This window comes from Tasmannia lanceolata, unplaced genomic scaffold, assembly GCF_043159265.1.
Source record: "Tasmannia lanceolata isolate RefF3 unplaced genomic scaffold, GAP_Taslan_0.1 ptg000020l, whole genome shotgun sequence".
Taxonomy (NCBI): Eukaryota; Viridiplantae; Streptophyta; class Magnoliopsida; order Canellales; family Winteraceae; genus Tasmannia; species Tasmannia lanceolata.
The window spans coordinates 26,310,828-26,337,353 of NW_027518697.1; positions in this window are offsets into that span (position 1 = coordinate 26,310,828).

The window sequence follows — 26,526 nt, forward strand, 5'->3', positions numbered from 1 at the left end:
GCATAGAGCTTTGCTCCCCCTTAATATATGCATTGGGAGCTCAAATATTCTCCCCCTTTTGTCATCACCAAAAAGGTGGAACAAAAGAAGTGAGGGTAGGTGAGAGCAAATGAACAAGTAACGTGTACTGCTATAAAAAGAGTAGGCAGAATACAATGTATGCAAGCAAAGAGAATGGAATATTAAAGCACACCGCACAGAAAACAAAAGAAATATATATATATATATATATATATATATAGAGGATGTGAAATGACATACAAATAGAGAAGGAGAATGGTGTAAAAAACAAGGAAATAGCCCTAGAATGGAAGAGAATAGAAGAAGGGGAGAAAGGAAGAAAGAAAAAAAACGAAAAAGGGAGAAATTCTAGGGTTTGAAGGAAAAGAAGAAAAAAAAAAGGTTTGTTAGGAAGAAGAGAGTGATTTTGAAGGGTGAAAAGGGTTGTGGAAGGAGAAAAAATGAAGAAAAACAACGAAAATGGAGGTAGGGTTTTAGGAGAAAGGGAAGGAAGAGGGAAAGAGGAGAGAAAAAGAAGTAGAAATGAACCGGATCCAGGGGTTTTAACGCTCCTGGACCAATTCTCGGAGCTCCGAGAAATATTCTCGGAGTTCCGAGAACACACGCAATTTTTTATTTTTCTACTGTCCGATTCTCGGAGTTCCGAGAAATTTTCTCGGAGTTCCGAGAAGCCTGGAAGAAATCTCGGAGTTCCGAGAAACGCTCCAGAGCCCTCTGTTCATTTCCTCGGAGTTCCGAGACAAAATCTCGGAGTTCCGAGATTTTTTTTTTTTTTGAATTGAATGGGAGGAGAACATAGTTACATGTGATATTTTGAATTGCAACTTAACCATGATCCAATGCATGAACACACAGATGACTTTCCGAGGGTTTTGATGATGGCGCAAGGCCAAAGTTTTAAGTATCTTAATTTAGGGTGATGGTACCGACTCCCCCTTGAAATGAAGTGGGCTATGGGTACCAATTGAGTGATTTTTAGAGTTAGGGTTGGATCATCTAAAACCATGTAGTCACAATCAAAATATGAGATATATATAGACATATACAAAGATAATTATGTCTTCTATTCATGCTTCATGTGCAAACTCTTTCATTTGAACTAGACTCCAAATGTTGAGTCCACTCCTAAGGTCACAAAATCGATCCTCATTAAGGGGTTTTGTGAAGATATCCGCCAATTGTTCATTGGTGTGGATGTACTTAATTTCAATATCCCCTTTTTGAGAATGATCTCTTAAGAAATGATGCCTTACCTCTATGTGCTTAGTCCTAGAATGTTGAATTGGATTTTTTGTCAAGTTGATGGCACTTGTATTATCACAATGGATTGGAACATTACTAAATGCAAGATTATAGTCCATGAGAGTGTTCTTCATCCATAGGATTTGTGCACAACAAGCGCCGGCCGCAATGTATTCTGCTTCGGTTGTAGACAAGGCTACCGAGTTTTGTTTTTTGCTAAACCAGGACACTAGAGACCTTCCTAGAAATTGACAAGTGCCACTTGTGCTTTTTCTATCAATTCTACAACCGGCAAAGTCGGCATCCGAAAATCCTACTAGGTTGAATTCATTCGATCGTTCATACCATAATCCTAAAGAAGGAGTTCCTTTGAGATATTTGAATATCCTCTTAACGGCACTCAAGTGAGACTCTTTAGGACCAGATTGAAACCTAGCACAAATGCACACACTAAACATTATATCTGGCCGACTAGCGGTCAAATATAATAGACTACCTATCATTCCTCTAAACTTTTTCTCATCAACCGGTTTCCCACTTTCATCTTTTTCTAATTTGGTGGAAGTGCTCATAGGGGTTGGCTTGATTTGGGAGCTATCCATGCCAAATTTCTTAAGGAGTTCCTTAGTATACTTCTCTTGGTTGATGAAAATTCTATTTTTACATTGTTTGATTTGAAGTCCTAGGAAATAGGTAAGCTCTCCCATCATACTCATCTCAAACTCTTTTTGCATGGATTGTGCGAATTCTTCACACATCTTATCATTGGTAGCACCAAATATTGTATCATCTACATAGACTTGAACAATAAGCATATATTTTCCTTTTCTTTTAATGAACAAGGTTTTGTCAACCGTGCCCATTTGAAAGCCACTCTCTAATAGGAAGGAGCTAAGCCTCTCATACCAAGCTCTAGGAGCTTGCTTTAGACCATACAAGGCTTTGTCCAACCTATATACGTGATTAGGGTATTTGAAATCCTCAAAACCGGGAGGTTGTTCAACATAAACTTCCTCCATAATATACCCATTTAGGAATGCACTCTTCACATCCATTTGATACAACTTAAAGTTTTTATGGGATGCAAATGCAAGTAGCATCCTTATGGCTTCCAATCTAGCAACTGGAGCAAAAGTCTCATCATAATCGATACCTTCCTCTTGGTTGTAACCTTGGGCTACCAATCTAGCTTTATTCCTTTGAATATCTCCATGCTCATCGAGTTTGTTTCTAAACACCCATTTAGTCCCAATAACCGGGTGATCACTAGGCCTAGGAACTAACCTCCATACTTGGTTTCTCTCAAATTGGTTTAGTTCCTCATTCATAGCAATCATCCAAAATTCATCCTTTTCAGCTTCTTTTATGGACTTGGGTTCTATTTGGGAGATAAAGGCCATGTTGGCACAAACATTCTTATAGTGAGATCTTGTCTTAACTCCTTGTGAGGTTTCACCTATGATTTGAGTAGAGGGGTGACTAGACATGATTCTACTATGTTTAGGAAGACTTTCTACTTCAAGTTCTTCTATAGGTTGACCTTCTAAATTAAGATTTTCTAAGGGTTGGACAATGGACTCTACTTGACTAAGAGGCTCTAGAAGATTGACACCATCATCATCTTCATTAATGACATTAGGAGGTTCAAATGACTCGTCAAATTTGACATGCACGGATTCTTCCACAATTTGAGTTCTTTTGTTATAGACTCTATAAGCTTTACTATGGGTTGAATAGCCTAAGAAGATACCTTCATCGGATTTTGAATCAAACTTATGCAAGGTGTCTTTCATGTTTAATATAAAACATTTACAACCAAAAACTTTGAAATAGCTAACTTTGGGGGGTGTTCCACTCCATAGTTCATAAGGTGTTTTGTTAAGGGAGGTCTAATGAGCACTCTATTTAAAATATAGCAAGCCGAGTGAACGGCTTCCGCCCAAAAGTTTCTTGGAACATTGTGCTCATTTAACATGGTTCTAGCCATTTCAATAATAGATCTATTTTTCCTTTCAACTACCCCATTTTGTTGGAGAGTTCTTGGAGCCGAGAAATTGTGCTTGATTCCATTTTCATTGCAAAAGGTATCAAACTCAAAGTTCTCAAACTCGGTTCCATGATCACTTCTAATTTCATTTATGAAAACCCCTTGTTCATTTTGAATTCGCTTGCACAAGTTGACAAATTTCTTGAAGGTTTCATCTTTACTAGTTAAAAATAACACCCAAGTGAATCTAGAGTAGTCATCAACAATCACATATACATATCTACTTCCTCCTCTACTTCTAGTCTTCATGGGACCAAATAGGTCCATGTGAAGGAGTTGGAGAGGACAAGAGGTAGATAATACACTTATGGGTTTAAAAGAGTTTTTAGCATGTTTTCCATGAATGCAAGCACTACAAACTTTATCTCTAATGTATTTGAGTTTAGGTAACTCTCTCACAAGATTCTTAGAAGATAATCTTGAAATTAAATCCATATGAGCATGACCAAGTCTCCTATGCCATAACCAAGGGTTATCATCCATGGCGGAGAGACATTGGATGTTTTGATTTTTAAGGTCTTCTAATGCTAATGAATACATATTGCCATCTCTATATGCAACAAATTCAACTTCATTATTCTTGGAATTCAAAATTTTACATCTATCTTTTTCAAAAAGAACTTTGTGACCAAGATCACATAGTTGACTAATGCTTATCAAATTAAATGAAAGACCGTCAACGAGCAAAACATGTTCAACCTTAATGTCCTTAATTTTAATGGTACCTTCACCGAGGATTTTGCTTCTTGTATCATCCCCAAAGGTGACATTTCCTTGATGACTCATGGTGACAAAGGCGAACTTGCTTACATCTCCCGTCATGTGCCTTGAGCAACCGCTATCCAAAAACCACTTGTCCTTTGAGGGTTTTCCTTTCAAGCACACCTACAAGAATCAAAGCTCATGTTGAAGTTTTAGGTACCCACTTTTTCTTGGGTCCTTCAAGGTTAGCAACATCATAAAGCTCATTCTTTTTAACCCACATAAATTTTGTTGCTTTTGATTTCTTAACATTGCATGCAAACCTTAGTGTCCTATTCTACCACAATAGTGACAAGTGGGAATAAAGGCACTAGTGTTAGCATGGATGTAGGAGAAATTTCCTATAGCTTTATTTTTTAATGAGGCTTTTCCTTTAGAAAAGGGTTGGTAACCAAGACCATTTTTTTCTAGAGAGACAAGCTTATTTTCAAGAATTTCATCTAGTTTATTTTTGCCACATGAGAATTTTTTAAATGTTAAATCAAGTTCTTTGCATTTCAAAATAAGTTTCTCATTTTCTTCTTTTAAGCTTTTGTTTTCAAAGATTAATTTGTCTACTTCTTCATTCAAAGCTTTGTTTTCCAAAAACAATTTTTCACTTGTATTGGTTTGCAAATCGAATTCCTTTTTCATGAACCCAAAATCCCTAGTGACATTTTGTAAGGACTTTTTCATTATTTTGTTTTTGGCGAGTTGTAAATCCAAATTTTCATGAAGTTTTTCACAAGCAAAAATTAGTTCATCATTAGAGAATTCATGAGATATATCATCAACATCGTTTACCTCGGATAAGGAGATGTCTTGTGTTACATCGGCGAGTCCCATGAAGCAAAGGTCATCTTCATCCTTTCCGTTTGATTCATTTCCGGATGAAGCACTCCCTTCATCCCAAGCCGCCGCACACAAGGCCTTTTTGCCATGTCTTCTATTCTTCCTATCCTTGTCATTGTTGTTGATGAGTGGGCAATTTGGCCGAATATGACCAACCTTGTTGCACTTATAGCATCTCATCTCCTCTTTGTTTGAAGGCCTATTTCTTCCTTGGCTAGAGTTGCCTCATTTCTTGAATTTTAGAAATTTCTTGAATCTCTTGGTGAAGAGAGCAAGATCATCTTGTGTGTCTTCTTCACTCTCTTCCTCTTCACTCTCAACTCTTGCTTTGAAAGCTATTCCTTTCCTTTTTGTATCTTCCTTTTGTTTGTTTAAGGTTTCTCTTCCTTTTATAACCATTTCAAAAGTTATTAAGGAACCTATTAAGTCTTCTAAGCCCATTTTTGATACGTCTTTTGCTTCTTCAATGGCGGTGACCTTGGGATCCCAATCTTTAGGTAAAGACCTAAGTATTTTGGTAACTAAGTCCTTGCTAGACAATTGTTTACCTAAGGATCTTAACCCATTTGTTATGTTTGTGAACCTAGTATGCATTTCGGCAATGGTTTCATTTGGGTCCATCATGAATAGCTCATACTCTCTAAAGAGAAGATTCATCTTGGACTCTTTCACTTGATTTGTCCCTTCATGAGCTATCTCTAGCATATCCCAAATCTCCTTAGCGGTTTCAAGAGTAGAAACTCGATTGAACTCCTCGGGAGATAAGGCATAAATCAAGGCATTCATTGCTTTTGCATTGATAGTGGATTCTCTTCTTTCATTTTCATCCCATAGTTCCATATCAATATTAGGTTCATTATATCCATTTTGGATGCTTCTCCAAACATCAAAATCCAAAGATTTTAAAAACACTCTCATTCTAGCTTTCCAATATGGATAGTTTGAGCCATTGAAGAAGGGAGGTCTAGTGGTGGATTGTCCCTCATTGCTATGAGAAAAGGTTGCCATTTGAATCTTTCCCTTGTAGGTTTTCAAAGAGAATTCCTATGTAAGAGCCTATGCTCTGATACCAAGTGAAATTCCACTTAGCAACCCAAGAGGGGGTGAATTGGGTTTCTTTTCAAATTTTACGAATTTTGAAAACTTAGATTGCACTAGTTTTAGATTGAATAGGAAATCAAAAATAGTATTCAAAGCAATAGTGAAAACTTACCACACAAGAAGAGGTGAAGAGGCAAAGAAGCTTTGACACAAAGATTTTTATAGTGGTTCGGTCTTATCTCAAGACCTACTCCACTCTTCTCAAGTTACTCTCCTTGAGGATTCCACTATCTTCTCCAAGGAACTTAAATACGGCGTTCCTTCCGCCTTGTACAAATTGAGCTCTACGCTCCAAGGGTCTTCTATGGCGCCCTTTGTGCCAAATACAAAGAAGATGAAATGAAAAGGCTTGCTTGCCTCTAGATAGGCTAATTTAAGGTAAAGCTCACTCACTCTCACAAGAACAAGATGAACAAATGAAAGTCCTAAGGTCTCTCAAGAATAATCTAAGGTAAATGGCACAAGAGAGAGATTAAGAGTGAAGATCTTCAAGAGAGGGAGAATAAATAGCTTTTAGTGCTCTTGAAATATTTGTAAAATCTTTTGGTGAAAAGCCCAAGAGTTCCTAGGTTCATATATATAGGGAGGGCAAGGAAAACACAAAATTTCGCTCCCCAACAGTCGTCTCGGACTCCGGGCTCGGAGCTCCGAGCGGCTTTTTTTTTTTAACCTGGAACCATTCTCGGAGTTCCGAGCTCGGAGCTCCGAGAATATTCTCGGAGTTCCGAGAAGCCTACGAACAGCAGAGTTTCCTTATATTTTTGCTGTTTTTGTTTGGGCTTTTGGAACTTTGATTTTTCAAGTGAAATGGAATGTCATGAGGGTCCAACAATGTTAGGACACCACTATGATCATTCACAAACCCATTAAGTTCAAATTTGTTTGATTTTAGATCTCTTTTGTGCCATGGACCTAGATTAAACATAAGGACCATTTACATTCTAAATTTACTTGATCTTCGATCTTGTTGGCACCTTGTAGAGGCTTTGACATGTCTTCACTCAACTCCATCGATGCTTGAGCCAAGCTTGAACTTTTAAGATGATTTGCCATTCTTGTGCTTGAGTTCAGCCTTGTCATGCACTCTTGAGGATGGTACACTGTGAACATCATAACTTTGCCAATGGAAATCATTAGTGTAAAAAGCCTTTCTTTTATAACAAATTTAGTTTGTTAATCATCAAAACAATTCAATGGGAGTACTTGTTGAACCCTTGGGCTAACAAGTAGCCTAAGATAGATCACTAATTGGTTTTTGGAGTCCATTGGATATAATCCAAAATGGATTCCTATCATATGTGTAAACCGTGTGTAAAGGTTAAGATGACCACGATTCTCTTTTAGGGTAAGAGTGGAAGGACAACGGATTTGTTTGGATAGATTCACATTGTCGTGTGTTGACTCTTCTTCTTATCCGTCCAGAGTTGGGTTCGTCTACTTTGTCGTATTTACATAATATTCTTAGTATAGCTTGCTATACTTGAAGTAACGCAAGTTGGAGATCTTTAAAAAGTCAAAATAACTCAGGAATGAAGTAGATAACGAGGTTGGTAAGTAAGGATCTTCCTCTCATTGAGGAGGCGAAAACCTCACTATAGACACCCCATTTTGTCAGGACCGGACTAGTGAAAGGTTGTTGTAGACACCCCCATTTTGCTACACTTTAAAAAAGCAAAAGATTCGGTAGTTTGTCAAGTTTCGAGTCTGTATTCCACCTAGGATTAAGCATCTGTGCATTTTAGGGTAGATTTGGCCTCGTTGAAGGAATTCTGAAGTTGATTCACGGTCCTAAAGGTTTCTAGGGTGTTCCAGTTGTATCTAGAAGGTGAAAATTCAAGTTTCTAAGCAAGTGAAAAAACCTACTATTTTTAAAATTTTCGGGGTTTTCCCTAGTCTCGCTAAATTCTTGCACCTCAGGGTAATTTGGTCTTTTCCTGTGTAATTCTTTCGATCCCCGAAATGTGTCTGGGAGATTATGAATGATTTCCTTAATTTTGGAAAACCTGCTAAATTTAGAATTTCTCAGGGGTTTCGCTTAATTTGGAAATTCTGAATGTTGAGGGCATTTTGGGTATTTTCAGGGGATACCAAATGATCATGTTTGATGCTGCTCACCGAAAAGACCCAACTTTAAAAGTTTCTATTTTTGAAGTTTGACCATAAAGACTTTCCATTTTTTCCCTTTAGGGGTGAAGCAAATTGAGGGTATTTTGGTCGCATTTGGATGTGTAATGGTCAAATATGAGCATTTTGGTCCGAAAAGTTATTTTCCCAAAAAATATGGTCCGATCACTTGTTAGGAGTGCACTTTAAATATCATATGGGTTGGGTTCATCAATAAATATTTTGAATTTAAAGGATTTTATTGAATTTTCATTGAAAAAAACTCAAAATACATATCATAAGGCCTATTGGGCTAATGCCAACAAGGTGGGGTCCATGTGGATCCACCCATGTGGGTCGGCCACATAAGTGGGCGCCCCACATGAGGAGGCCACATGCAAAAACGTCCAACATGGGATGAGGTGGTTGGTGACATCATATTTGTTTTAGAAAAATAATAAGAAATGAAGAGTTATAATTAGAAAGGGCTTGTATGGTCAAGTTACTAAAACGGCCATGACTTTTTATCATTTTGTTTAAAAACTTTATTATTATACTTGTTTCGAACGTCTCGAAAAGATCTACAACTTTCTAGTTTATGGCTTTTCCTGAGTCAGCTTCTAAATAGGTCAAAAATGAGGTCAAACAACTGGCAGCCCTTTTTGGACGAAAATCATTCATAAAAGCTAGTTTCCTATGTGAGAAGGCTTCTTAATTGATCTTGAAGGATCTCCATTGTGTAATTTAGTATGGACCCCGATCCAAGAGAGGCAGGGGGGACGAGCCCCTAAAAAGTCTCTAGATCATCCACGTGATGGAGAGCTCTACCAAGGAACTCTCGAAAGAATGCCCCTCACAGCATGAGTGGCGATGTAAAGTGAGATGCCTCTCGATTCGGGGACTAGCCCAGATTCGAAGCGTACCTTAAACAAAGAAAGAGTCGCCATCCAAGGAAGTAGGCCCTGGATCCCATACTATGCTCTGTCACAACAAATAACCAGAGATACAAAAGGTCCGTGCCTAATGACGAATGGGGAAGGGGTTAGGCGCCCCCAATTTGCCCAAGTGCAAGCACCTGGTCTCTTATGCCATTTATTATTAACCTTGAAGAGTTTTGGGCAAAAATCATGTGAAATGGGAGCGAATATCCCCCAGATAATGTCTAGCTGGTCATGCATGTCTCGGAGAGGAATAATAATCACACACAAAGGAAATGAAGGGCATGCCACCTAAGAATAGCTAGATTATGAGTGTCATGCCTAATTGGTGTCTAAGCTCTGATGGGTAAACACATGCATGCTACAGCTAAAGGTATAAAGTCTGTACATGAAAGTAAGAAAACACAGCAAAACACACAACATGACAAACCCTAGACTCTAATTGGAGACTTGACTCGGACCAAGATGGCCATCTATCCCGGCTGCTCTACGCATCCCGGCCTCGGGAAGAATCAGAGTCAACATAGTTCGGCGACATATGTTAAACTACGATGCCTAACCCTCTAGGACCGCTATCCTAAACTCGATCAACTAGACTCGACTAGTTTTTAAAGCTTCTTGTGTGATTGCTTAAGTTCAAGTGAATTGTGATTTTTAGAACTCCCTGTATGCTCTAACTAATGCAGATGGGCCCTACATCCTATGTGTGACTAGGCTGTGCGTCCTAAGGAAAACCATAGGCATCTAAGCACATTATAATCTAGGCATCGGCTCGACTAAATGTCTAACTGATTACGACTCGAGGCCTCCTAACTCTAAGGACACTCACACGACAAGACACAGCATATCAGCACAAACAGGACAGACTCCTAACCCTAAGACACCCCAAACGCCTAGGACAGACTCCTAACTCCAGGGGAGGATCTTTTGAAAATGGTGGGTAATGTTATTTTGAAGGATATTTGCATTTGTGAGGTTTGAAATGCCTATTTTGAAAGGTTTTGAGCTTATTTACTTACAAAATAGTGAGAAATATTTGTAAAATGGTGATTGGAGTCAGAATGTCTGCTGCATACCTGAGCTGCCTACGTACCCCTCAGCTAGGGATCAAGCCAGCCGTAGTTCGGAACATAATTTCCTAACTACTCTCACAATGACTCGAGACATTTAGAATGTTTTGGATTTTTCAGATGTTTTGATTTTTTAAAATTTTTGAATGTTTTTGAGTTTTTGACACAAGAGGACAGAATCCTATTATCATAAGGGTAGGATAGACTCCTGATATCCCACAAAGGTTGGACAGCATCCTATGCTTTGCGGGGGAATTGGACAGAATTACACATCTGCAAGGGTTGGACAGCATCCTATACCTTGCAGGAGTGGATAAAAAAATAACATGACTTGACGAGAGGTTGGACGGAATCCTAACCCCTATGATGATAGGATTGACTCCTGAAAGAAGGACTCTCTAAGACAGACTTATATACGAGAGGACTGACTCCTAAAAGAAGGACTGGCTCTCTAGCTAAGGACAGACTCCTATGCTAATGGAAAAGACTTTCTGGCTAAGGACAGACTCCTATGTTAGTGACTCTGAGAGGGGTGCTAATGAGACAAGGTATGTCTCACATAAGTTGGAGAGATAAAAAAGGTGCTAGTGAGACTAAGCAAGTCTCCTAGACACAGAGGTGGGCTCCAAGTATCCTTATCATTGCCCTTGCAATGATAGAAATGAATATGCAACTAACAGACCAAGTTGGTCTTCTACTTAGGGAGGGTAATGCTTTAGCATGAGACTGAGTTAGTCTTCTCAGGACAAACTACTTTACTGAGACATAGCCTGTCTCCCTAAAAGGTTTAACTTTTCTGCACGGGACATAGCTTGTCTCCTGAGAAGAAAGGCTCTAGATGACTCTTTTATTGCCCTGGCAATGATAAGGCTCCTAATATTTAAAGGAATGTACATCTAAAAGACTAGGCAAGTCTTTTAAACAAAAGAGGGGAGTGCTACTTAGATTGAGCAAGTCCCTTAATGATGGGCTTGGGCTAGCGCCTTCATCGCCCATCTCCTATTCAATATTCAAACAAAATCTGTCTTAAAAGATCAGATCCAACATATGTCTAATATTCAATATCCAAACAATCATTAAATCATGATTTATACTTGTTTCCAAAAATGGTGGACTTACAGCACAAGATATCAAACCATAAAACAAAATTCATTGCATGCTTAGAAATCTCAACTATTTCTCCCAAAGTTCAAATTTTGCTAACATGAGTTATGGGCATCCCAACCATCCCAACCAAAATAAATTAATTGCATGTATCCAACGACATCAGACAGTGATAATTAATAAGCTGATAACACTATTATTCACAACCTAAAGATATTTAGAGGACCAAATCCAAATGTCTAAGCTATAGTTGCAAGAATGAACATGGTTTATACCCCCAATCATGGACATAACAATCAGCCATTACCATTTTAAATGATGAAAACAAACAACTATTTAATGCACATTATCCTATCAGTTATCTCATCAAATTAAAGTCATGACTTATTTTTTTTCGAAAACAAAGAACCTACAACTCAATAGATCAAGCCACAAATCTTCCTTATGTTTTAGAAATACCTCAGTTAACAAATCCATTTACCCGAAATGCAGATATAAACTATGGGCATTTCAACCAAAAGAAATGAATTACCTGCATTGAACAATGATAACTGATAACAGGATAACACCATCATCCACAACATTCTAAACAACCTAGAGTTATTTAGCGGTCTTTTCCATTGTACATAAACCTTAGATGGCTTTCTGCATCTAATTCCAATGAGTAATAGAGAAGAGTTCAATGGAGGACTATTAGATCAAGATAACAATCCTTTGAGATCCAAATAAAAATATGAGGCAAGATCAAATTTCTTCCCTGCACCCACATGGATGTACAAGAAACGCTTAAGATAAAATAAGGTATATCTAGAACAAGGGAGTCAGACTTCACCACTCTACTATTCTAATATACATCAAAATCAAAATTGGAACCAAAATTCACCTCTATCTTCCATTGAATGCATTTGCAAAGTGCTTAACTAACATCAAAGCTACTACCATTTTCTTTTGAATTTGAAACTCAGGTCAACCACTTAAGAATCCGGGTTGGAGCTTCACTCAAGAATTGGGTTATATTCAGGTTGTTCCCTATTCATCCTCGGGTAAGATCTTAACATGGCCCAACTCAAGGAATAGGTTTCCTCTCAAGCTACAGCATACATGCAACCCCTCATTCAAAATTACTATGACAATCAGAACAAATTATCACTTCACCTCAAACATGACAAGCCAAACAAAAGCACCATAAAAATAAGGAATTAAAGGAGGGAAGTGAATCACCTGAGTAGATAGATCAAGAATAAAGTGAAAATTGCCTCTTCTTCTTCCTCTACTTCGCGAGATTTAATGGAAAGAGGGTGGAAATGGGTTCGAGATTAAACTAGAATGGGCTGATGTAGATGGAGATCACAAAGATCCTATAACGACCCCAAACGTTGAAGCAAAGTCCGAAGGAGAGACAAGAATGGAATTGGCAAGGGGGTTAGATCCTCATAGTTGGGGTGGCTATGAGAGGAGACCGGAATTCATGGCCGTTGCCGGATTTCCGATGGGTTTGTCGGAATATATGGCACCTGGTTCGGGTTACCCTCTCCTCTGCAATTTCTACTCCCTCTCGGCGGCTGCAAATGAGAAGATGATGGTTAAAGGGGTTTCAATGGAGTGGGGTTTGGATCTGGGTAAAAATAGAGGTGGTGATGGCTACAAATGGGTATGAAAGTGAAATGGGTTTGGGCAGAGGTGATGGCTGAGGTGGTCGGAGATGGTGGCTTGGCCGGATGTTGAAGATGATAGGAGAGGAAGGTCGGTGGTGATGGAGGTGGCTTTAGTGGTGGCCGGAGAAGAGGGTTTGATAGTGGATGGAGTTGTAGATGAAAGAAGAAGTTAGATTAAGAAAAATGGAAGTAATGGGTTGTGTTAATGAAGATCGAGAATAGCTTTCAATGGGGGTGGCTTTTAAGTAAGAAAATGATGTAGATGACAGCCGTTAATGGAGATGGGTTTGAGGTGGATTTCCCAAAAAATGAAGATCTGAGAAATGGAATGGAGATCTAAGAGTTGGTAGAGGAGAGGGTTTATGGTACAGAGTCACCGGATTCCAGTGGACATTGCCGGAGAAGATGATAAGATAATCAGAGGATGTGTTGAAAAAAAAAGAGAGGACAAGCGGGTAGAAATAGGGTCTGTAGATGGGATGATGAAGGGAATTTGGGTGAATATAAGTGGCTAGTGAAGAGGCAGATGGGGTTTAGGTAGATGGTGGCTGGCTTGGGCGGAAATGGTGGGGTCGGAGCTGGTTCGGGTTCTGAAATGAGTTTTGTGATGAAAATCGAAATGGGTTTTGGGAGGTGAAGATGGAAAAAATGAGGTTACTGGTGGTTGGTCGGATTCAAGGTGGGAGTGGAGGTGATGGTTCTGTCGGAGATGTTTGGCCGGAGATGGGAAGGGAAGATGGGTGTGGCCAGCAATGGTGGAGGCACAGCCGGAGTTAGGAGAGGTGGTGGTGGAGGATAGCTGAGAATGGAGGAGGGGAAGAAAAACTAGTTGGAGATGGGAAGAGGCCGGCCGGAGGAGTGGTCGGAGGTGGAGGTTGGTCGGAGGCAAGAGAGATGGCCGGAGATGGTAATCGGCCTCTCTCCTCTCTCTCCCTCTGTTTTCTCTTTTTTTTTTCTTTTTTGCAAAGATGAGGCATCTTGCCTCGCAGCCCTAATTCGCTTGGTATATATAAAAGGGAGTGAAAAATTCCCACCCCTATTCTTGCCTTGAACACCCCCCCCCTTGTAGTGTATATATGGTTATTCATTTGACCTAAATGAGGTGGTCCAAGTGGAAAACAGGGCAACGATTATCTTCTCTCTAAATGATCCTGACCCCTTGATTTAATCCAAGGGCCTTTAAGGGATGCTTGCAGTAGAAGCAAAACCAGAATTACAACATCACCCCTCTGAAGTTGGCAAATCACCCTTCTACCAACAGAAATCCCTTATTTTGCATTATGATACTGGCACTATCTCTGTTTGTCTTATTTAACATTTTTCGTCCGATTGCCATGAAATTTTGTAGGAGTATCCCTGAGAACACTAACAATCTCCTGGGGAATTTGTACCCACGAATACGAGCGATAAGATAGTCAAAAACTCAAACCTTCTTCTCATTTTGGGCCCAGTCCTTCAGCAATTTTTGAGATTAATTTCGGAATATTTTGGGACTCGGAATTTGGTAATTTTATTCGATTTTTGAAGTTCTTATTTGATTTTTGGGACTTAGGGTCCGGTCAAAATGGGGTGTCTACATTTAGCATTGCTTAGCTTGCAAGAAATTAATATTAGAAGTAAATACAATTTTGAAGGTAAGGGAAAAGCAAGCCATAGGTGAGAATTAGAAACTAACTAAAGGTAGGAGTCCTCACATTGGAAACTTTCAAATCCAATCTAACTCTAACTTTTTCTACAAAAACAAAGCAAGCACAACCTTTGGCCTGGCTCTAAAAAATTCATCCATCTCTCTCTTCCTCCTTAGAATTCATTCCTCTCTTCAAGTGTGTTCATCTTTCTCTCAAGTGTTCTTCACAAAAGGGGTTCTTGAACTTCATCTTCTTCTCCAAGGCATCATATAATCAAGGATTATTGGAATGTTCTTTGGATCTTTTTTAGTGTATAAAAGGGTTGGACAAAGTGTATATCCCGGATCACCAACCCTAGAGACAAGGATCGCGATCAACGGTAAGGATCTCTCTTCTTTGCGAATTAGAACAAGCATGCTAGGGTTTTATTTTTGAAAGATCAAATCAATGAGTTTTCTTTTCAAATTCCAGTATGTTATAGTATAGATTAATGGCTTTCAAAATTCAAAATTTCAACAAAAAATTAGTTTTCCTCCACATAAATATTAATTTTCTTTCTTTATTCTTCAATATGAGTTCAAATTCAATTTTCAAGGCAAGTGTTTGAAAACATAATCTTTTTAAAAAAATGAATTGTTTTAGGTTAATAAAAATTTCAAAACTACTAGAAAGTAAAATCTTGGTTTGACCGCCTCGATTTCCGTTTTATTTTTCGAAAGATAACCCGACAAAGGGTTATTTCTTGAAGAATAAAATGAAAAATGGGCCAAATCAGGTCCAAATTTTATGAAAATTTGGTTCCAACCGATTTTTATATTTCCAATTCACCATAAAAGTTTTGGAATGTTTTGATTTTTTTAATCCGGTTTTAATTTATTTTAATTTTTGGTTATTTTTAATAAAAATCAAACGATTTAAAAAATTGATGAAACTTTCCAGAACACATGTTTAATTATAAATTGAAGTTTTTGTGAAATAAAATTTTAAAACAAATATTTTATTTACTATTTTCTAATCGATTCTTCGGTTTACGTGCCGTAATTCTTTTTCATATTAAATTAGTAAATTTTGGAAATTTTTCTTTACCAACCAGTAACTTAGGTTACTGGAATGTTAGTGAAAATTTTCAATTGGTTTTGCAAAGGTTTAATATGGTTTTGTAATTTATTTTAATAAACGGGTTTCAATTCCTAGGAAATAAATTTCCCTTTTCTATTTAAAAATCAATTTTATGGAGGAGATTTATTTTTAACATTTGAAATTTTGATGAAAAATTTTATAATCTATTATATATCTACTGGAAGTTTTTATTTGATTTTAGGATACCATTAGGTTTGCTTTTTTAGTAATTCTTTGGTTTCATCCGATTTTTGTGTGAATTTCAATTAGCATCAAATCGTAATAAAAATTCATGAAAGTTATACAGTAGTCTAATCTCATGATTATCTTTATACTGTAAGAGTTTGAGTTGATTTGAAATTCATATGCTATAGGTTGCTGGGTTCATCTATAATCTGATTTGAATTTTAAAAATTCAGAAATTGATATCAGACCTTAATGATAATTCATGAAAATTTTCTTGTAAGCTATAATCATCTATATCTTTATTCTGTGAAAGTTTGGATTAATTTTAAATTGATATGTTATAAGTTACTATGTTAATCTATGAACTGATTTGAATTTTGAGAAATTGAAATTGATGTCAAATTCTAATAACAATTCATGAAAATTTTCCAGTAAGCTATATCATCTATATCTCTATTCTGTGAATGTTTGGATTCATTTGAAATTGATATGCTATAAGTTACTGTGTTAACCGATGAACTCATGTGAATTTTAAAAACTCGGAGATTGATATCAAATCTTAATGAAAATTCATGAAATTTTTCCAGTAAGCCACAATCATCCATAACTTGTTACTGAAAAAGTTTCAACTGATTTGGAGTTCGATTGCTTAGAATTTCTGTGTAATCTTAGAAATCTGGTCTTAATGTTAATAAATCATAATTTAATAGCAAATCAATACAAAAGTCAGTAAAAACCTCCAACAAATCTTAACTTTACATCATGAATTTAATTCATAACTTGTTTGAAACAGAAACCTTAGGGTTCATAGATCTCCCATGTAAATTCGGTATACCTCGATAGTCTAACTGCCGAGATCGCAACTGTAATCGTATACTAATTGCGATTAATCCTGCATAATTGGAGTGCGTAAATTATAGTATGATATTGGCTCCGAGGTCCACTGTCCATGAAAATCCTGAGAAACAAGCCAGGCAATAAGATACTATAACTTACGTGCTAAATTATACAAGGTTTGAGAGCACAATTCCCATCCATGGTTGCGATTCGAGGCCGAAACTGGCAAACCATAGAACCTTCGGTATCCCTTAGATATTTAAGAAATAAAAAATCCTTGAAAATAAAAAAATCAGTCAATCTAAAAATCACCAATATCAACAAATTGAATTAACTTAATCAAAGTCTTAGGAGCCGTTGGATTGCGGTCTCCTATCGTAGGAACCTTTTAGGCCCCTTAGGAATACTTACGTCACATTGTGTCTTAGGTTTTAGGGAGTCCTAAAGTTAGGAGTCCAGCCTCATCACGGCCGTTTGCTATGGATAGCAACCGTGCCATAGATCTAGATACACTAGTCACCCAATTTTTTCCTAGGACAAACCTAGTTACCTAGGATGTAGGTTAACCTACATTAGTCTAAGGGGCGACTTGCACTTAGATAGGACCATATAACATCTTAGATGAAGTCCTAGGATAATAAAATCTTCAACTTGAACTAAATAATCTCTCTTAAACTGTTGAAACAGTCAATCTAGTCTATATCGGTGTCCCAGATGAGTTAGGCATAAGTAGCTTAGTTCAGGTGCACCGAACTACGATCGACTCTGATTCCAGTGAGGCTCGGATACGTAGGCAACTTGGATACTTGAGTGGCACACCAAGCCCGAGTTGGCTCCACACATAAGTTGTGGGGTTTGTATATTAATCCTTAAATTAGAAGTAATTAAATCACTTAGAACTTTTCATGAAATTAGAATTTTAGGAGAACTTTCACTTGGATTGAATTCAAATAAATTAAGAAAATCAAGATACACATTTAGGAATTATATTAAAATTAGATTTTAGGATGCATGTCACGTAGTTAACACTTCAATAGAGTTAAATTAGCCATTTAAAAGAAATTCAAGAGAGTTAACTTTTGGAATTGAATACCAGATAATCGGACGAAGATGGTGCATGTGGTGGTAACTCCCCATACCTTCCATTCTCGTAACCAGGTAACGAGTCTAGATTACGGGTTATTTATGAGTCCTAAATCTCCCATCTAGGTGGCGACTCTGTCATTCTCCTTTGTGTGAAATTCAGATTCTTTTAGTGATCCCAAGTTGTAGACACCCCCATTTTGCTCCTCTTTAATCAATAAAGAAGTTGGTGTTTTCCTATCGGTTTTTCAATATTTTTCATTTTCGTGTCTGTCTCTTACATTTTCTCAATCTTTTCAGTCATTTCCGCTATGTTTTGAAGTTTTCCACCAAGTGTTGAGAAGGGTTATTCACAAGAATCTAAACAAGGGAGAATTTGGACCCATTTGGTATGCCCGCATTGAACATTTTGATTAGATCAAATAAGTGTGCCCCGCATTGTTTTTGATGAAAAGCATGAGTTTTGAACTTATAAACAAAACCAATTTCCATGGAGGGCATAGTGTATTTCGGATGGCATGGGCCCATTATTGTGAAAAAAATCTTAAGGTGGCGGCCCATTAATTGGACGAGGTGGATCATTTTATGAAGATAATTTCAAGGGTACAACTAATTTACATTCCAGCCCACTGATTGGACGGTTTGGATCATCTAGTGGAGAGAATGGGGGGAGACATTATTAATTTATAGTGGAGCCCACTGATTTTCTAAAAATTAATTCATGCTGTAAATCCAACATGATGGTGCCAATATCAATTTTCACAGTGCTATAAGCGAAGAATCCGATATTAGCCAAATTTTTTAGGTTGCATGTGTGAACCACACATGTGAGGAACCACCTGTGTGACTACAACATGTGATGGTCGGCCACACATATGGTCCCCACATGGTGGCCGAAAGCCCAAGAGGAGATTTTTGGTTAAAATAAATATTGTCATGATGAATTGGATTAGAAAGATGACATTGGCTCAAATTTTATAAAGGAAAGATAGAAAGACACAATTACTTTGGGAAAGATACATGCAGCCAATCTTGATAAAAAGGAAAAAAGCTCAACCGACCTAGTTGCTTTCCTTTCTTCATGTTTGATATTCTCACACCAAAATACTAAAAAGGAAAGATCCAATTCTCTATCTCTCCTACTAAGGAATGCTACTCTCTTTCTATTATTAAAACATAAAAAAACAAAAAAAGGGGGCAAGCAACCAACGGTTTTGGGAATTCTCTCTCTCCATTCTTTAAAAAGAAGGCAAGCAACCAACGTTATGAGGAGGTTGTGGTACCCTGATCCCGCGAGAGGGGTGTGGGGCGCGAGCCGCCGCTCTCTCTCTCTTGGTCTCTCGTATCCACGCGATTGGCGTGTGTATTTTATTATTGATTTGAATTAATCTTTCCTGTGAACTTGGGATCACTAAGGCAATCCGAATTCCACACGAAAGAGACTGACAGAGTCGCCACCTAGATGTGGGATCTAGGACCCGTAATTAACCAGAAATCTAGACTCGCTACCTGGTTACGAGAATGGAAGGTATGGGGAGTTATCCACCACATGCACCATTCTTGCCCGATAATCGGTCTTCGATTCCAAAAGCTAACTCTTTTAAATTTATTTTAAATGGCTCATTCAACTCTATGTTAATGTGCGAACTAAGTGACATGCATCCTATGATCTAATTTCAATGTGAATCCTAAATGTGTATCTTGATTTATTAATTTGTCTGGATTCAATCTAAGTGAAAGTTCTCCTAAAATTCTAATTTCATGGAAAGTCCTAAGTGATTTGATTAAGCATTTACAAGAAAATTAATATACAAAACACCACAATTTGTTTGTGGTGCCGACTCGCGGGTGGTATGCCATCAGACATCCAAGCTGCCTACGTACCCAAGCCTCACTGGGATCAGAGTCGACGTAGTTCGGTGCACCTAAGCTAAGTTACATATGCCTAACTCAACTAAGACACCGACCTAGACGGGATTGACTGTTTCAACAGTTTTAGGAGAAGTTATTTAATTCAAGTTGAAGATTTTATTATCTTAGGATTTCATCTAAGATGCTATATGATTCTCATCTAAATGCAAATGGTCCCTTAGACTAATGCAGGTTTGCCTTACATCCTAGTTTACTAGGCTTGTCCTAGGGAAAGATTGGGTGACTAGTATAACTAGACCTATGGCACGGTTGCTATACATAGCAAGCGTCCGTGATGAGGCCGGACTCCTAACTCTAGGACTCCCTAAAACTTAGGACACGACACGACACCGGTGTTCCTAAATTGGGCTCTAAGGGTCCTTACGACGGAAACCGTGATCCAACGGTTCTGAAAGACACAAGACAAATCGATTTAAATTCTCGAGGTTAGTGAAAAAAGGGATGGAAGAGATGATGAAATAGTGTGAGGGAATGAGAAAGATAGAGAAAGGTGCGACTGAACTTGGGAGTGCCAAATTGCCTACGTACCCCGCGATGGGGATCAAGCCACACGTAGTTCCGCTGGGGAGGTTGCTTGGATTTTGGAAAACAGGATTGGTATTTGGATCAGGAATCGGGTTTGTATTTGAGCATTGGACTTGAGATTCAGAAACATTGATTTAGCAATGGGATTTTGGAATTGGGAATTTGCATCAAAGAATTGAGCATACAGGAATCATCAAGGGTTTGAATTTTGGGAATTCAAAATGGGCGGGCTTATGAGATTCGGCCAAATGGATTCAAACATGCGACTCAGATTGTGTTGGGATATGACTTGGTTAGGCAAAAGGGAGGAAGTTCTATTAGGTGTAAAAGGGCATTAGTAGAATAGGGGAATGACTCGGTTGTGACATGGAAGGCCGCAACTTGGTCGAATGCGACTCGGTTGCATTGGGATGGGTTGATTAAGGAATTGGATTGAGTCAACTAAGGGGAGAGTCCAATTAGTTAAAGAGGTTGAGCATACTCGACTAGAGAGTTGGGTCAACTCGACTAGGGAGGTTGGCTAGAGTTGACTCAGTTGAGCTGGGTTGGGATCCCACTTGGTTGGATTGTATTGGGGCAATTTGACTTAAGCTGCAGGTGGCCTGGCTGGGTTAGATTTAATGTAACCAAATTTATGGATAAATGGTGTGCCTCAGTGAGTGGACAAAGGTATGGCTTGGGTTGATGTGTGGCTATGGTTATAGGGTTTAAGGCTTATGGGTATGGGGTTTAGTGAGTCGGGTCTAAGTTAGGAGCAAACCCGAGACTAGCCATGGTCTAACCAGGAGGAAGCAGGGTACAAACCAGGGTGCGGACCAGGGTGCACCAGGGTGCGAACCAGCAGGGAACCAGGGTGCGAACCAGCAGGGGAACCAGGGTGCAACCAGCATCGAACCTGGGTGCAACCAGCAGCGAACCTGGGTGCAACCAGGGTCTAACCAGAGGCTAACCAGGGGGAACCAGGGTGTGAACCAGGGTGCGAACCAGCAGGGAACCAGGGTGCGAACCAGCAGGGGAACCTGGGTGCAACCAGCAGCGAACCTGGGTGCAACCAGGGTCTAACCAGAGGCTAACCAGGGGGAACCAGGGTGTGAACCAGGGTGCGAACCAGAGTACAACCAGGGGCTGGCCAGGGTGCGAACCAGGGTGCGAATTAGTAGGGAACCAGGGTGCGAACCAGCAGGGGAACCAGGGTGCAACCAGCATCGAACCTGGGTGCAACCAGCAACGAACCTGGGTGCAACCAGGGTCTAACCAGAGGCTAACCAGGGGGAACCAGGGTGTGAACCATTAGGGAAAAATAAAAATGAAGATAAGATGGGTTAAGAGAAGAGGGAAACATGTATAACTTCAAAGTCTACCATCAAGAAGAATATGATTAAGGATTGATCCTAGATGCTTCCTAACATGGTTTTTCTTTTAAAGTAAAAGATATGCATGAAAGCAGACCCTACATAGAATTGAAATAAATGCCTACCTCTTTGAAAATCCACTTTGTGTTTGATTTTTCTTTGATGTTAATTCCTTGAAGATGATTCCTTGCTTGATAATGACTGCTTTTGATATATATCACCCAACGTATAAAATCACCCGATCCGGCAAGGATGGCCGAACCCTTGAAGAGATGAGGGAGAGGGATGAATTTTCTAAGAGAGGGGTTCCTTTTCTTCCTCTCTTGGATGGTGGGATGAGAGGGTATTTATAGGAGAATGGGATAGGAGGTTAGGTGAGGTTAGGTGAGGTTAGGTAAGGTTAGGTGAGGTTAGGTGAGGTTAGGTGAGGTTTGAATGGTTAGGATGAGAGGAGAGGTTAGGTGAGGTTAGGTGAGGTTTGGATGGTTAGGATGAGAGGAGAGGTTAGGTGGTTTTGGATGGTTAGACCCAGGTCAAGATCTGCCATTGATCTAACGATTTACGGAAATCGGGTCTCGGAATGGAATCAGGGTCCGGGCTATGAAGTGACCCTAGCTTATTTTGTCCCGATTGATGATCCGTAATGTCAGATCAAGATATTAATGACCTAAAACATATAAATCAATGATAGAGGGGGTTCTCACATGGATTTAACACACTAAATTCACCAATCAGGGTATTTTTCAATTTTTCGGATCTAATCATCTCACCAGGTACATCTCTTTATCATTTTGTTTTTTTCAAAAAAATTGAGGATGCATACTTTACCAATGAAATTCTACGGATCAATATATTAGGTTATTGTTGGTTAAAGTAAAGCAAAATGTGGGTGTCTACAGATGCCCCTCTTTGGTAGAGACGACGTAGTCATCGAATACCAAAGTCAAAATGACAGAACCATTTTGCGTAGCTTTAATCGACAAAGGACCACAATGCAACCTAATATAATGCAAGACCTTAGATGAAATCCTAGAATTGGAATGCAATAAAACAAACCCGCTGCGATGCCGCTGGCAACGAGAGAAATGGGATACCATTTTCAAATGGATTTTCGGAGGGAAAGGAATATCGCTTTTGAACAGCTTCAGAGGAAATGAGACGTCATTTTCAAATGGTCTCAGAGAGAATAATGGATGACTTTTGAAAGATTCTTAATGAAAACGCAGCATCATTTTTGAATGAGCTTGGGTAAGCTGAAATACCATATTTATACGGATTCCAAGGAAATGAGACATCATAGTTGTATGATGTTCAAAGGGTATAAGAGACCATAGTTGTATGGACTCGAAGAGAATGAAATACCGTATTTGTACGGATTCCAAGGAAATGAGACATCATAGTTGTATGATGTTTAAAGGGGATAAGAGACCATAGTTGTATGGACTCGAAGAGAATGAAATATCGTATTTGTACGGATTCCAAGGGAATGAGACATCATAGTTGTATGATATAAGAGACCATAGTTGTATGGACTCGAAGAGAATGAAATACCGTATTTGTACGGATTCCAAGGAAATGAGACATCATAGTTGTATGATGTTCAAAGGGGATAAGAGACCATAGTTGTATGGAATTGAAGAGAATGAAATACCGTATTTGTACGGATTCCAAGGGAATGAGACATCATAGTTGTATGATGTTCAAAGGGGATAAGAGACCATAGTTGTATGGACTCAGAGAGAATGAAATACCGTATTTGTACGGATTCCAAGGGAATGAGATATCATAGTTGTATGATGTTCAAAGGGGATAAGAGACCATAGTTGTACGGACTCGAAGATAATGAAATACCGTATTTGTACGGATTCCAAGGAAATGAGACATCATAATTGTATGATGTTCAAAGGGGATAAGAGACCATAGTCGTATGGACTCGGAGAGAATAAAATACCGTATTTGTACGGATTCCAAGGGAATGAGACATCATAGTTGTATGATGTTCAAAGGGGATAAGAGACCATAGTTGTATGGACTCGAAGAGAATGAAATACCGTATTTGTACGGATTCCAAGGGAATGAGACATCATAGTTGTATGATGTTCAAAGGGGATAAGAGACCATAGTTGTACGGACTCGAAGATAATGAAATACCTTATTTGTACGGATTCAAGGAAATGAGACATCATAGATGTATGATGTTCAAAGAGGATAAGAGACCATAGTTGTATAGACTCGAAGAAAAGAGGCACCGTTCTCAAACGGGCTCGAAGAGGATAGAAAACCATTCACAAATGGACTCGAGAAAAGAGGCACTGTTCACAAACGGGCTCAAGGAGAAGACAAGACCATTCACAAATGGACTCGAGAAATGAGGCACCGTTCATAAACGGGCTCAAGGAGGACGATACCATTCACAAATGGATTCGAGAAAAGAGGCACCATTCACAAACGGGCTCAAGGATAAGACAAGACCATTCACAAATGGACTCGAGAAATGAGGCACCATTCACAAACGGGCTCAAGGAGAAGACGAGACCATTCACAAATGGACTCGAGAAATGAGGCACCGTTCACAAACGGGCTCAAGGAGAAGACGAGACCATTCACAAATGGACTCGAGAAATGAGGCACCGTTCACAAACGGGCTCAAAGAGGACACGAGACCATTCACAAATGGACTCAGAAAATGAGGCACCGTTCACAAACGGGCTCAAGGAGAAGACGAGACCATTCACAAATGGACTCGAGAAATGAGGCACCTTTCACAAAAGGGCTCAAAGAGGACATGAGATTTTTCATGAACTTGAATTTGACGTAAGATTGGATTTGTTTGAATCGGGGATTGGATTTGATGAATTTTGGATTTATTTTTATTTTTTTTTTTTTTTTTTGAACTCAATGAAATCGGGGACATTATAGATCGTGCCCAGTAAAGATATTGGAAACCAAGACTTTGACGAATGATGAGACGACCAACCTTATGAACGAAGAACCATTAGTAACAAGAATGGATTAGGAACACTTTTATGAAACTTCAACAAGATTTTTCTCAATGAGACTGTTGGTCTTGTCTTCTGGGGATTTTGATAACTGAAACCTTGAACAAGATACTTGAAATTGGTAATTTAGAACAACGGCTCTCTAACATGGAAAAGCGGGATCTGTTTTTTGACAGGTGCTTAGATGAACATTTCTTGACCAGGATAGTATTTAACTAACCGGAAGGAAATTCTGAATTTTAATGGTTCATCTTTCTGAGAAATTGGCTCAACCACCATTGCATCTGGGGCTCTTCCAAGCTTAAGGTGCCTTCCTGGGGTATGATCTTTTTACGGAAGCTGGGCTTTCTGATGTTTCTACTTCTGAACTCTTCTGAGTTGATCTTCTTTGAAATGTAGCTGTTTGACTAGATTCTCGAACCCTTTCAGGTATAATTGCAGGGAGCTGCCTAGGCCGGGCCTCCTTCACCAAGACAGTTACATCATTTGGACATAGGAACGACGATTGACTCTTTCTAAAGAGAAAACTTAGATGAAAGGCACTACTCAAAGGATTGAGCAGCCCTGAAGGAGTGAACTTAGAATAACAAAGATTGACTGACTATACTGACAAACACAGTGATGCTTCTGACTTAGTTAATATTTTGTTTGGTAAGTCTATCCTTTCGAGGAATAGTTTTTCAATTGGTAAACACTGGACTTTTTCCTTAAAACAGTAATGCCTCAAGGATTTAATTACGCCCCCTAAGATTGCTTAGCTTCAATGCCCCCAGTTTTGAGGATATCACTTGAATTTGCTTGAACTTCAGTTGATCTTCAGTCTTGATACCAGCTGTAGCCTTCTTATAATGATTCTCTTACCGTGACCAAGTCACCTCTTCGGGGTTTTTAACTTGGCGGACCGCGCTAGCCTTAACTTTTGCCTGAACCACCATTCTAGGTTTTCGATCCAGCAGGCTATCCCCTTAGCTTTTGCCTAAGCCGCCCTTTCGGGTTTTCAACTTAGCAGGGGAATGATCTTAAATTTTGCCTAGACCGCCCTTTCAGGTTTTCAGTCTAGCAGATCTTCAAACTCCGTTCGTTTTCTTATTCATCATTTTTTTTTATTGTGTCTCGGGACCTAGCTCATTAGTTCTGAACACCAGAAGGACTTTATAGGTAGGATAGGGCTTTTCAAAGAATGGCTTAAGGTTCAACAAAGATTTCGACCGAACCTGTGAACAGGTTGCCTACATATCCCAAGGTAGGAATCAGGTCGTGTGTAGGTCAAGGCGAATGCCCCTAGTTTGAAGATCAATTGTTTGAAGGTTAATTGATTTTTTTCCTTTTTTCTTTTCTTTCTGGAACAATTAACTTCTCTTCTTTTGGAACTTGTCCCTCTTTTTTTTTCTGGAACGATTGATTTTTCTTTTTCTTTTTTTTTGAATCGACCGAACTCGGTTTAACCGAGCTGCCTACGTACCCCAGTGTAGGGATCAGGTCTCGCGTAGTTCGGGGCGGATGCCCCTAGTTTGATGGGTTTTCAAGAAAATTTGATTCAGGCTCGAAGGGTTTGCAAACCGGTATTCTTTTGACGTTGGGTTCTGATTTTGGGATTTATTCGGCCAAAGGAGGCCTTCCGATGTTCAAATTGGGAATCGATCTAGGTTACTAGGGTCCCTCTGGTACTGATTATTTATTTATTTTTTCTTTTCTTTTTTTTCACAGAATTTGACGGCATTTCCAGGTAAGAGATAATGGATCTTCTTCTTCCAAGATTCTAATACGTGCTTTTGATTTTCATAGAGTGAAACTTGTTCTTTGACATCCTCCATCTATGGATTCGTACTCTCGATATCTGATGATCACTTTTCATTGTTTGCTCTTGAACTTTTCATCTTGAATTTGTTGGCTTTATGTTATGAATTTGAGAACCAAGGTCATTGATTGGAAATATGAAAGTTGTTTCCACTCTATGCCCCTTGTATAGCATATATCTTCTCACTTTCTTC